The following is an 11,485-nucleotide window of genomic DNA, read 5'->3' on the forward strand; positions in this document are numbered from 1 at the left end:
GTCTTCAGAGAAATGACATTGCTCCTAAGTCACTCGAGGAGCATTCCTGTTTATACTAATTATTGTGTTTTACCACAATAGCCATTGCGTTCTTAACTGTGGTAGCAAGGGACGAGATCAGTGAAGAGAAAGTGGAGCTGCAGTGTTTGAAGAGGAGGCATGAGCGCGCCAGGAACCACTGAGGTCTTTGCATTTGGAAAAGTCAGGTCTCTTCTCAGGAGCCTGCATATGGATTTAGGACCCAAATATTAGGTTCTTATTTTTTTCACTCTCCTAAAGTTTAAGCCTAATTTTCTGTTTTGTTGTTTTCTTAACACGCCTACAGGACTGAACCAAGCACCCATGGGGATGCTCTGCTCGTGCATAACCTCGATACGTCATTGCCAGTGCGAAGGGTGAGCCCCTAATTCCTCCAACGAAGGGGGTCTGGGAGCCTCATACATTTTGGCTTGTGGCTCATCATTTGGGCAGCATTGATTTTTCTCTGGCTCAAACAGTTTTGTGGCTCGAAAGCCATAATTTTTCTCTCAGGACAGGTCAGGAAAGTTGTCTCGAATGGGTTGTAATTCTCTGAGATGGAGGATATATTTAATCACAAAAGTGTCCGACAGTAGCTGTCATTTTCTGTCTGTCTGCGAGGGTTGGCATGAATAGGGTGAAAGCAGCAAACAGGTATTTTTTCTCTGTTGCCATACATTTCTGCAGAGAAATTACTGCCTGTGGCCCTGCCTCAATGGGAACCGCACTGGGGGTGTAAAAGCCCCTGCATAATAGGTACTTCTCCATGTAATATGTGCAAATTACATGGCTACGCATGATAAAGACAGACAGAATCTCGTGTTTGTTTTCTTTGATTTTCCCAGCCTAAGCAGGGCTGAAAATGCAGCGACTGTTTCCTCTCGCTTTCTGCATTCCTCCAGCACCGGCAGCGCCTGGGTAGGAACCAAGCGCGAGTTTAGCCCTGCGAGACGTTGTTTTGCAGCAGCTGCTGGTGAAGCAACCAGTCACGGAGGATATTTGGTAGCCCAGGGCGGAAGCTAAACCCTCCTGGAGTTGGTTTAAAGGGCTGATACCTCCAGCCCCTGGTATCTGCAGGGTTTGGTCTGGCAGCCGCAGTGTGCCGTATCCATCGTATGCCAGCTCCATCAGCGTGGTGTAAAGTAGTGCCACCGAGGGCAAAAATCCTGCTTGATTCATCCTGCTCCAGCCCTGCCTCCGGCTCCTGCCTTGTCCCCAGCCCATGTCAGGCCCATGGTGCGTTTGGGATTAGGGACATTTGGTGTTTGAGCTGGGGTTTACGCATCCACAGGCTCGATCTGTTGGGCTGGGAAAATAGGTACTGCCAAAGCAGCTGTCCCGGAGAGGAGGATGGAGCCGTGTCTGCTGCTTTATGGAGGCAGGAATCGGCTTCACAAGGGGAAATGCAGAGAATAGGTTTTCCCCTAATAGGTTTTCCCTGCAGAAGGGTGCTGTGTGCCTGGGACGAGGCCCCCTTGCTCCCTGTCTGCATGGAAAGCTAAACCTCCTTTTCTTCAGAGTGGAAGAGTGTGACAAGTTGCTTTTTCCTGAGCAAGACCCTAGTCAGTTATAAAAGCAACGAGTTGCTTTTTAACCCTGAAAGGGGAAGCGCAAACACCTCTCCCGGACCCCCTCGTTCCTCACTTGCCAGCATCTCCCATTGCCTTTACATTCTGCCGTGGTGGGATGCGGGATTCCACTTCCCTGGGATTTTGCCCAGTGCTTTGCAAAAGGCATTAGCAGAGCATCAAGCATGACACTGTGGAAACCTGCCAAAATATCCGACAGGAGAGGGAACAGGAAAAGTTTGGCAGGCATGCCCGAGACGGCACGCTGATGGGGTTTGAGCGGAGCCCCGCAAGGCTCTGGCATGGTCCCTTGCTGCTGGAGGCAGCTGAAAATGTGCTTTTCTGCCTTCTTTTCAGGGTCAGCATAGCAATAATTTGGAGGTATTTCACCTCTGTGGGAGGCAGAGCTCCCAGCTCCTGTTTGACTGTAGCACCCGAACGCTGAGGGCTGCCCATCCACCAACCGCAGCACCGCTGCTTGCTTGGTTTTCCATGGTATTGCTTTGTTTTCCATGGTATTAAAGGAGGTGTGGAAACACGCCAATAAAACGCATTTCACCAAGGAAGAAGGCTTCGGGGTCCTCCTTTACACCCGGGAGTCAGCCTGAACTCCCCTTTGCTCTCTTAAGACCCCCTGATGTGAAATTGTTAGAAACCACCTTGAAAATACCCAGCTGAAAGTGCAAAGGAGTCGTTTGGGACAGCTTTTGGAAGTCAGGAGGCTCCATCAGGCTGCGGCAGTTTTTAACCCATGGTTACCTGTGGGTTGGATGTTCTCCATTGCGCTTGGCAGCCAGGTGCGGAGACCTGTTAAAGCAGAAGAGAGGGGTGTTTTGATTTAGTGATGAACTTACGGAGGTTAAGCAGCCTTATTTTGTTGGTAGGAATGATCTTTTAGCATCCCACTCCTAATTTCATCAGGGGCACAAAACATTTCTGTCCTGGAGGAATGCTGATTTTTCCTACTTGCTTGCAGTGCCTGCTTACATTTCTCTACGAAGCCCTTGTGAAGCAAAAAAAAGGGAGTTTTCATGGGGGGGAAGCCCGGTGCATGAATAATGTGCCCTTCCTTTCAAAAACAAAGAGAGATGTAAATCCTCTGCTGCTGCCGGGAGCTTGTGGGTGAGCAATAGGAGAAGTTGTAGCTCCTGCAACAAACGGTCTCTTCAGAGCATCCAACACAAATCCGCTGTCAGTGGGAGGAGGCTGGAGCAAGAATTGTGCGGTCGCTCCTCTTCATTAAAATCCCGTCTATGTGTATGTGTGTGCGTGCACAGCAGGCGTGCTGGTAGCTGCTGCAGGAGAGCAGAGAATTTGTGAGCTGGAGACCTTTGGGACCCGTGAGTGGGCGATCTCTTCTGTCTGTGTCAATGGGACCTTATTTTGCCCTATGTTACGTAGCTGTCCCAGAGATCAAAAGGGACAGAGCAGCAAAGTGCTTTCCGGCCCATGGAGCAAACGCTACAAAAACCAGACTGGGATAATATTGCCTGGTGCTGTGATTTCGGGGTGTGTTGCAAACCACTTGGCCTTTGCGGTAGAAAGCAGGCAATTTCCAAACCTCTCTGCTCTTCCCTGCATGGCCTGAGACTTCATGCATCTGTTTGGGATGGAGAAAAGCAAAACTCTGGTTCTTGGTGGTTCTTCAGGCTGCCTGGGGTTGGGAACCGAGGCTGTCAGGCTTCATCAGTGGGATGCTTGGCCCTTGGCTTACAGGTAGGGTCCGGCATCTCACAGGAGGATGTGGGTGAGGGACAGAGGTGCTCCTGGCCACGGTGGATCTTCTGACCTTTGCTGGGTCATATCACAGTGACTGAGGTCTGCAGCCTCGTGGCACCTGGGTGGTCACTGAGTCTATAAATCCTTGTGCTGGCATCCATCTCGGGAGTTAAATACCTGCTGCGGTGGCTGCGATTTGGTGATGGCTCATAAAGACGCATCACCCCCTAGGGTGGGACCGGCTGTGACCCTCCGCAGCAGGAAGCTGCCGGTGTTTGCCCTTGTCCTCGCCCAGGCGTGTCGTTGCAAAGCTCCCAGACACCTCCAGCTGTCCATGCGTTGGCTGCGGCTGTAGCACAGAGCTCTGTTTGTCTCTGAGATGATTGCAGTCTGGATGCAGGCAGAAAGCAATTCATTTCCCAGGGTAGGCACTAAATACCAACTGCTGTCTGCCTGTGCGTGGCAATTGTTAATAAGAGCTCTACTGGGGCGGAGCGGAGCTTTTCCCTGGGTATATCCTGCAATGTTAGAAATATTGTGGTTATTTAATAAGTTTTTTCTCTTAATTGCCCTAAGAGGACAAGAGAGGCCATCTCCAAGCTTATTGTACCCTACTTTTGTGATTGTCTGTACCAAGAGGGTTGGAAATTACAGTTTAATCTCTGCATATTGCTATGGTTCAGCATTCAAATCCCAGCCTGGCCGAGGCAGACCAGACTTTCCTCTGGAAATATTAAATGACCACCAAAAAAGTCTGATGTCTGGTTGTCCCTTGTCACTGTGCCAGCCATTGGCCGTGCAGGAGGGAGTCCCTGGGCAGCAGGTCCTGCAGATCTGCTTGATGCGAAGGGGTGTCCCTGCGTGAGCACTGGGAATGGTGAGGGTTAACCATGGGGACTGAGTAATCCTCCCATAATAGAATGATGACTTAATGTGATGGGAAGACCTGGAGTGACACAGAAGAAGTCAGAAGGGAGCTAAGATTTTGGGAGAGAGGGTGGAAAACAAGGGGAGGATGACCAAGACAAAAAAACCCCATCTCCCTTGGTTGCCGTCAGAGATGTGCCGAGTGATTTTGCAGCTCGAGGCTGTGACCGGTCTGCCCCGGCGCTGCTGCGGGGCTGCCAAGTGGCTGCAGTCAGCGGTGCCACCCACCACGAGCATCATCCTACCCGTGGTGCATTCAGCATCCTGCTTCTCTCATTTTGTCTTTTTTCTTGGCCTTTCTTCTAAGGCATTGGTCTCAGGTGGATAAAGCACTTTGCTCAGCCTTATTAATGAATTGCCCCAGTAATGAGAGCAATAGCGGGATGAGGTGCGGTGTTAACCCCTGTATCAGACAGACAGAGCCGGCTTGGCCCCTGTGGAGCAAAATCCAAGTACGCCCGTGGGCAACACCAGCATGGTGCAGTGCTGAGGATGCCCGGCACACAGGTATCGCCTCCAGCAGCTCCTTCGGGAGATGCTGACCCTAGGTTTGGTCCGGTACACGCAGCACTCGGCCAACATACATAAAACCAGAGTATTTTCTATACTTTGGCAGAAATGTTTGGCAACTGTTGCAGCCCTGAAGAGGACCACATGGGAGGGGGCTGTCTTCCAGCAGCGCTGTGATCGGCTGTTTGATATGGCTCTTAGCCACGCACAGTACAGTGAACGAGCAGGTTTGCTGTGGTTCAAGGCATACACCCTGGCGAAACAAAAAGGGAAAAAAAAGAAACCTTTCGAGGAACCAGGAGACAATAAGGAGTTGGGAGAAATATTTGGATGTGGGTGATTTTACAGCGTGTGTCACAGGAGTGCACTTTTCATCACCTCTATCCTTCTCACCTCTGTCTCCTTCATGGCCATGGGGCATTTCCTACATCTGCCAGCCTGGGACTCGTTGGATTTTTTGAAGTTACTCAAGAGATGACTTTGTATCTCTTTTATAGCTGGGATTGAAACAACCGTGATTTGACCTGTCAGTTGTTCTGTTCTCCGTGCTCCTCCACATGATGCTTCTTCTGGGCTCCGGCCTCTTGAATTTATTCCCTTTGGCACATGCATGACTGGAAGTACAGTGCCTTCTGTATTTTTGCTCTCTGCTGGTCTACGTGGCTTCAAAACTGCCTGGTCAGGGGCTGCTTTGTTTGTGGAGGGTCCATTTTCCAAGACAGCTGATCCAGAGCAACCTTTTGGGGCTGTTTCTTTGCATGCTCCGAGGTAGCTGGCCAGAATTTTTTGCTCCATGCTGGCACCCCGACAGACGGGTTTGAGCGGGTGGGGTGGGCAGGTTAAGCCTGGGGTTAAATACTAAGCTAAGCCCCTTCCCAGAAACGAGGGAGATGCAGGTGAGCGGTGGTGGCTGCGCCCTGGCCTCGCACGGCGCTGGGCAGCTGCCCCGTCCCAACCGGCGCCAGCCTGGCTGTCGGGAGCTGGCTTATCCCTGGGAAATCACGACCCTTTGAGGACACCCCGCCGAGATGCAGCTATCTACAGCCAGGCATGCATTGCAGCACTCCCCCTTGCTATGTAGAAAATCTGATGAATCCCTTCTCAAAAAATGCTGTTTAACGTGAAGACATCCTGTCTGGCGGGTCCGGCGTTTTGTGACCATGCGAAAACCTTAGCGAAACGTTTTGTCCTTCTTGTGGGAACGGCGCATGATGTTGGAGGGGAGAGGATGAATAGGCCAGCAATCATCCACCGCAGGTCAGCAGCGCGGGCTAAGCCGGGTGGGAAGAGGGGAAGGATTTCATCCAGTTGGAGAAAGATATATGTCTGCTGCATGAGAGAGGAATATAAAAACAAGCTAAGTCATTTTAAAGTCAATAACCTACAGCACTAAGCAGCTTTTGCTTCAAATAATGCTCTTTTAAGGCTAGTGGGGTATAAATACCAGGGCGTTAGGTTGTCCCTGGTGTGCATTTATCCCTGAATCAGCGTGTTTGCATCAAACAGGGAGGGATGAACCTGACGTTGCAGCAAGGATGCACTGAGCAGGCTCCCGGCTTCCCCCAGCTAAGCAGCCGAATGAGTGTGCGATCGTTACAGCAAAGCTTCAACATCAGCAAGTAACAGGCTGGAAACAAACAGAAGGAATTGCTTTTTCACCCGGCTCTCCCTGTCGAATGATGTTGAAGGGCCCAAAAGCACAGAGAGTTCAGAAAGGAATTAAGGACAGCTTCATCAGTGGCCATTAAACACCATAGTTTAGGCTCAACCGCTGGCTCAAGAAGTCTCTAAAGCATGGGAAGCTGGGAGGATTTGCCAGGGAGGAGTACCTGAATAAAGCTCTAGATCCTTTACCTAAACATTAACTAACATCCAGACACAGGATCTGGACTTGGTAGACCTTGACGTGTCCCAGAATGGTGATTCTTTTGCATTGATGCTTAGTAGCATTAGTGCAGTGCGGAGGTGAGATTTTCCCAGGGTCTGCAGCGTCCTGCCATTCACTTAGAACTGCGGAGGCTTGCTCCAGGCTGTAATTCACCCAACACATCCCTGCCCTTCTGCCTTGAGATTTCTGCCCACTTCTTCTGTCTCCAGCGGGACAGACCTATTTCTATTTGCTCGCGTGCTTTGGAGGGCCCTCAACAGTTAAAAGTGCAGTCCTCAGAGGAAATCTGTGTCAAGACCGACCTGAGACAGGATCCAGTCTGGGAAAAAAAGCCATTTAGATGCGTTGCAGAGGGGGGAAGTGCTCTGGTGCTGGCTGAGCCTGGGGTGTCGTCCCTTGATATGTCAGCGCACATCAATCTGCTCTAGCTGGCAGGGTGGCCTGTCTTTCCCAGGGGGAGCCAAGAGGCTTGAAATGAAAATGCTGCGATGTTTGTTGTTGAATTTAAAGAGTCACTGAAATGACCTTTGGCACGATGAAAACAGGACTAAATGTCAAGCAAATTAAATGCCTGTTGGGGAGGGAAAGGTGAAGCACTGCAAATCCGGGGGAGCAAATATTTATGAGGGCTGTGATTAAGAAATAATTCTGCAACACGCTGTTCGTGGCAGTTAAAGAAGCTGCCACCCTGTTTGCTTGTTGCTGATATTCAGGGGAAATTTGATTTCTCCTGCGCCTGTCGGAGCGAGAGCTGTCGTGTCTGCTCCCCCATTTTTCTGGGACGTGTGGGCATTTTGCGCACCCCGAAGCGCGCCAAACAGGGAGGATAAGCAGGTGGTGAAATCACCCATTTTGTTCTTCATTTCCACTGAGAGTTAGCTGGCCACCAGATCAGCAAGTCTGGGATGGAAATGAGTTATTTTTGCTGAATATTGCAGCAGCATCTGGAAGGTGGGACTGTTGCTGGGCACTGCCCGAAGTCTTCCCAGCCAGGGCTGTTCGCCGTGGGGCCCTATTTGTGCAATGGAGATGAAAGTACTGGCTAAATTTCCCAGATGCTCAGCGAGTTGAAATCATCTGGCTGAAATCAGATGATATATCAGGCTGTTTATTGCAGGCCAGCGGGTTACTCATGGGCTGGCACGGCTCCGGAGAGCGCAGTACTGCGACCTTACTGCATAGGAGGGGTTTGCTGGGACAAGGCACAGCTGCTCCTACCTGCATGCGTGCATGAGCGAGGGATGCTGTGCCCCTTGGCATTCCAGACCAGTGCATTCAAACACTGGAACAGGCTTCCTAGAGAGGTGGTCAATGCCCTGAGCCTGTCAGTGTTTAAGAGGCATTTGGACAATGCCCTTAATAACAAGCTTTCACTTTTGGTCAGGCAGTTGGACTAGATGATCGTTGTGGGTCCCTTCCAACTGAAATATTCTGTTCCGTTCCATTCCATTCCATTCCATTCCATTCCATCCTATTGACATCTAATGGAGTTGTCTGAAGAAAGGTGCATCCCAGCTCCTGCACCGAGGGCTTTTATAACATGTTCATGCTTTGCAGCATCAAGCCTTAAGCTCCAGACGCTGCCACCGGTGCTGATAAACCGCAAGAGGTAAGAGGGCAGCCACGAGGTTTGATGTATGGGTTTGGTTTGCTGCCGACCCAGCACAGCTTCCTAAGCAGCGTGGGGCCGAGAGATCCATGGGCAACCACTACCATGTTTCCCCTAAAATCTCCTGTGTGTTAGCAGCAAGCATCGCTCTGCTGAAGCAAGGGAGCGGGGGAAAGCTGGACATTTGCTCGCTGCTTTGGCTCTGATGATAGTTGGACCGATGAGATTTAGGGCAGATGACTCCGTGATTAAACAGGCCAAATCCCAGCACTGCACGTCCAGAAAAGCCTTTTTGGCAGCTGATGAGGAGGCACTGAGAGTGCTTCTGCTTGCAAAGGGCTCATAACCATGGGAAGAGAGCACGGTGTCCTCGCTTTATCGGAAAGTACTGTGGCTGCCTTGGGACTCTTTCAAGACCTCGGGACATGGGTATGCAAACAGATTATTAGAGGCTGAGCCCGGACGTGAATTTGCAAGCTTTCAGCAAATCTGGGGAGAACAAAATGTAGGCAAGCGTGATGATGCAGCACTTGGAGCACGAGAGCCAGAGTCACCGGCTGCAAAGGAAGAGAGATTCTGTGCCACGCGAGGCGGGATGAGCATCTGTCTAATCTGAAGAAGTCAGCTTGAGGTTTGGGGCTGCCGGTCGCTAGTGGAGGGGGGGGAGCAGTCAGGTTTGACCATTTGGGAGAATGTGGCTCAGCAGCAAATCCTGGTTCTGGCATCTCAGACGTGTGGGGTTGGAGTTGGTGTAATTTGACTTGGAAATAGGGAATTTGCCTCGGCCACCGAGAGCTCGCTGCTGGAGGCAATGTCCCGTTGCTTACCAACAGCAAGTGCCTCTTCAGAGGAAATTCTCCTGCCTGAGATAACTCCTGGCAGGGATGTTTTGAAAGAAAGCATCAGCCACCATTGATTTTGGCTGGGACATGGGTTTGCATGTCCCACACCAGCTGTAAAGCATCACTTGGGATGGTCAGAGTCATGCCCTGCAGCGGGGCTCGATGCTCTTGGGTTGGTGTCTCCTGGTTTTGGGTGCTTTGCTGGGCAGCATTAGGGATCTCTCATTTACAGCATTAAGGAGTGCAGGAAATGCAAACGTGTGGTTATTATGCCTGCGACTGTTCAGCAGATTCAAATGAGACGCGTCGCAAATAAGGCTTCCCAGTTATGAGCCAGGTTTCTGTCCCGTGTTGGTTCTGATCTCTATTCCCGTGACACATCCGACCTACTAAACCTTTCGGTGTGTAACTGGCTGCCTCCCTGGCTTCGTCCACGTCCTCCAGCATCAGCACATCCTGGCTCGGTCGGTCTGTCTCCCTCCTCTGTGCAGCTGAAGGGTAATTGCTGGTGAGCCCGATGTCATCTCGTGGCTGTCGTTTTGCTGATGGAGAGGTTATCCCTTACAGCTACCTAATCGCGGTGAGACTGCAGCTCCTTCCTGTGTGCCGGCTGAGCTGCCGTGCCAGCCCCATCGCACATTGCTCAGTCGGAAGGAGTTGGCGTTAGCAAAGACCTACTTTTTAAGCTATTGGAGCTAAACTGTAAATAATGCATGCATATTGAAATGCCACCCGGGTAAGTGCTACAGGGCAAGCTGTCGCGTTGGAAGGGGCTTAAGGTTTTCCATTGACTCACTCTGTAAAATGAGCCCTTATGCTGTTCGTTGCCCTCCACAAGTCGTCTGGGTTGCTCCAGAATATAAAACAATTAACCCAAGCCACAAAGTACCATTTTTTTTCCCCCACTGATGAATATTGACCCTGACAAATGCTTGAACTGCCTTTGCAGTTCCCTCATTGAGCAAATGAACTGACAGCCAGAAGTACTAGAAAATATCCTAAAGTAGAAAAAAAATCTGGCAGTGAGGCTGGGATGAGGTGATTTACAGCAGCAGGACATCCCTTTCTACCCGTGTGCTTTTCTGAGCTTGCTCACACTCTTGCTGCAGCCTTAAAAGCTTCAGGTAGTCACAGGCACTACCTGTGATTTCAAACCTCCATTTCAAGCCACCCTCCTCCTTCCTCTCCCCTCCTGCAACTGGACTAAGCAATAACCCAGTAGTTTTCCTCCCCTTGGAGGGAACATCCATCCCACCTCCTTGCACTTAGGTGCTTGTGGTCCCCTAAACGTGTTTTCTAGTCCCGTGCCTGATTAGAAAAGGCCTTTGACTGTGAAAAGTGTGGATTTTTTTTAATTTTTTCTTTTTTCTAAATAATTGCTCCTCCACTTCCTCTGCTTCTGGGGGGAGTGGAAATTAGATTTGCTTTTGACACATGGCAGTGATTATTTAAATCTATCCTCACAACATAGGCTGCGGAGCCAGGAATCAACTAGTAGAAATTGTTATTAAATGAGGGAATCAGCTGGAGAAATAATTAATCCACACACGCACGCGCTTCCTCCCTGCCTTGGAAGTCCTCCAAACACCCTGTGATTATTTGTCCTGTCTAAAATAACCACTGCCTTAGTCCCTTTTTAGCTGGTGAGGGGCAATTTGCTCCCTTGCCCGGGGCCCGGCTGCTGCTCCTGCACCAGGCTGGTCTCCTGCCACCTCGCAAGAAAGGCATCACTCCCCAAAGCAGCGGTGCCCATCTAATTACCAGCCAGCCCCGGCGTGGCTGTCACCCCCGGCTATATTGCCCAATTAGGAGAATCAAGCTTCATGATGAAGCTTTGACACAGGCTTTTTAAATTTTTTTTTAAGCCCTTTCACATCATGCATCGTTAGCGGTGGTAAATGAAGGTGTTTAGTGAGCCCATCCATCACTTCGACTCAGGGCTCTGACTCGCTGTCAGGGCCAGTTTCCACCTCCTGCACCCGCTGCTGCTCTCTTTGAATGAAAATAACGCTTTAAAATAGCGGGGCAAAAGAGGACGGTGATAGGAGCACTGGAAGCACCGCTGCTCCTTGCTGCCATGGAGAGGCGAAGGGCTGGACCGAGGTTTTCGGCACGAAGGTTTTGGATGGTGGCATCTGGGCATCAAGTGTTTTGAAGGGGCACCGAGGTGTATTTGGGCTGGATCTGGGTTGTTTCTTTTTTTCTTGCGCATTGCTGTGGGGCTGGCAGGAGTGGGAGAGCCCACGTGGGGAGGGTTGGACCGGAGAAGGCTGCGAGCCATGCACGAGGCGATGAGAGCAGCGGGGTGCAGGTCGCAGCAGGGCTGCCATGAAGCGTGCGAGCACGCCAGCAGCCGACACGGCTGGGGCTTTCCTCGCGCGGGCTCCTGCGGCTCAAACCCAGC

At 50.9% G+C, this 11,485-nt stretch overlaps 1 protein-coding gene across 1 annotated transcript in view; it reads left to right on the forward strand.

Moving 5' to 3' along the window:
• Positions 1 to 11,485, forward strand: part of LRRC75A (leucine rich repeat containing 75A) — a 96,467-nt gene that overhangs the window by 65,780 nt on the left and 19,202 nt on the right. The gene's annotated exons all lie outside the window — the stretch shown is intronic.

Source organism: Pygoscelis adeliae, unplaced genomic scaffold (assembly GCF_000699105.1).
Source record: "Pygoscelis adeliae isolate BGI_AS28 unplaced genomic scaffold, ASM69910v1 Scaffold331, whole genome shotgun sequence".
Taxonomy (NCBI): Eukaryota; Metazoa; Chordata; class Aves; order Sphenisciformes; family Spheniscidae; genus Pygoscelis; species Pygoscelis adeliae.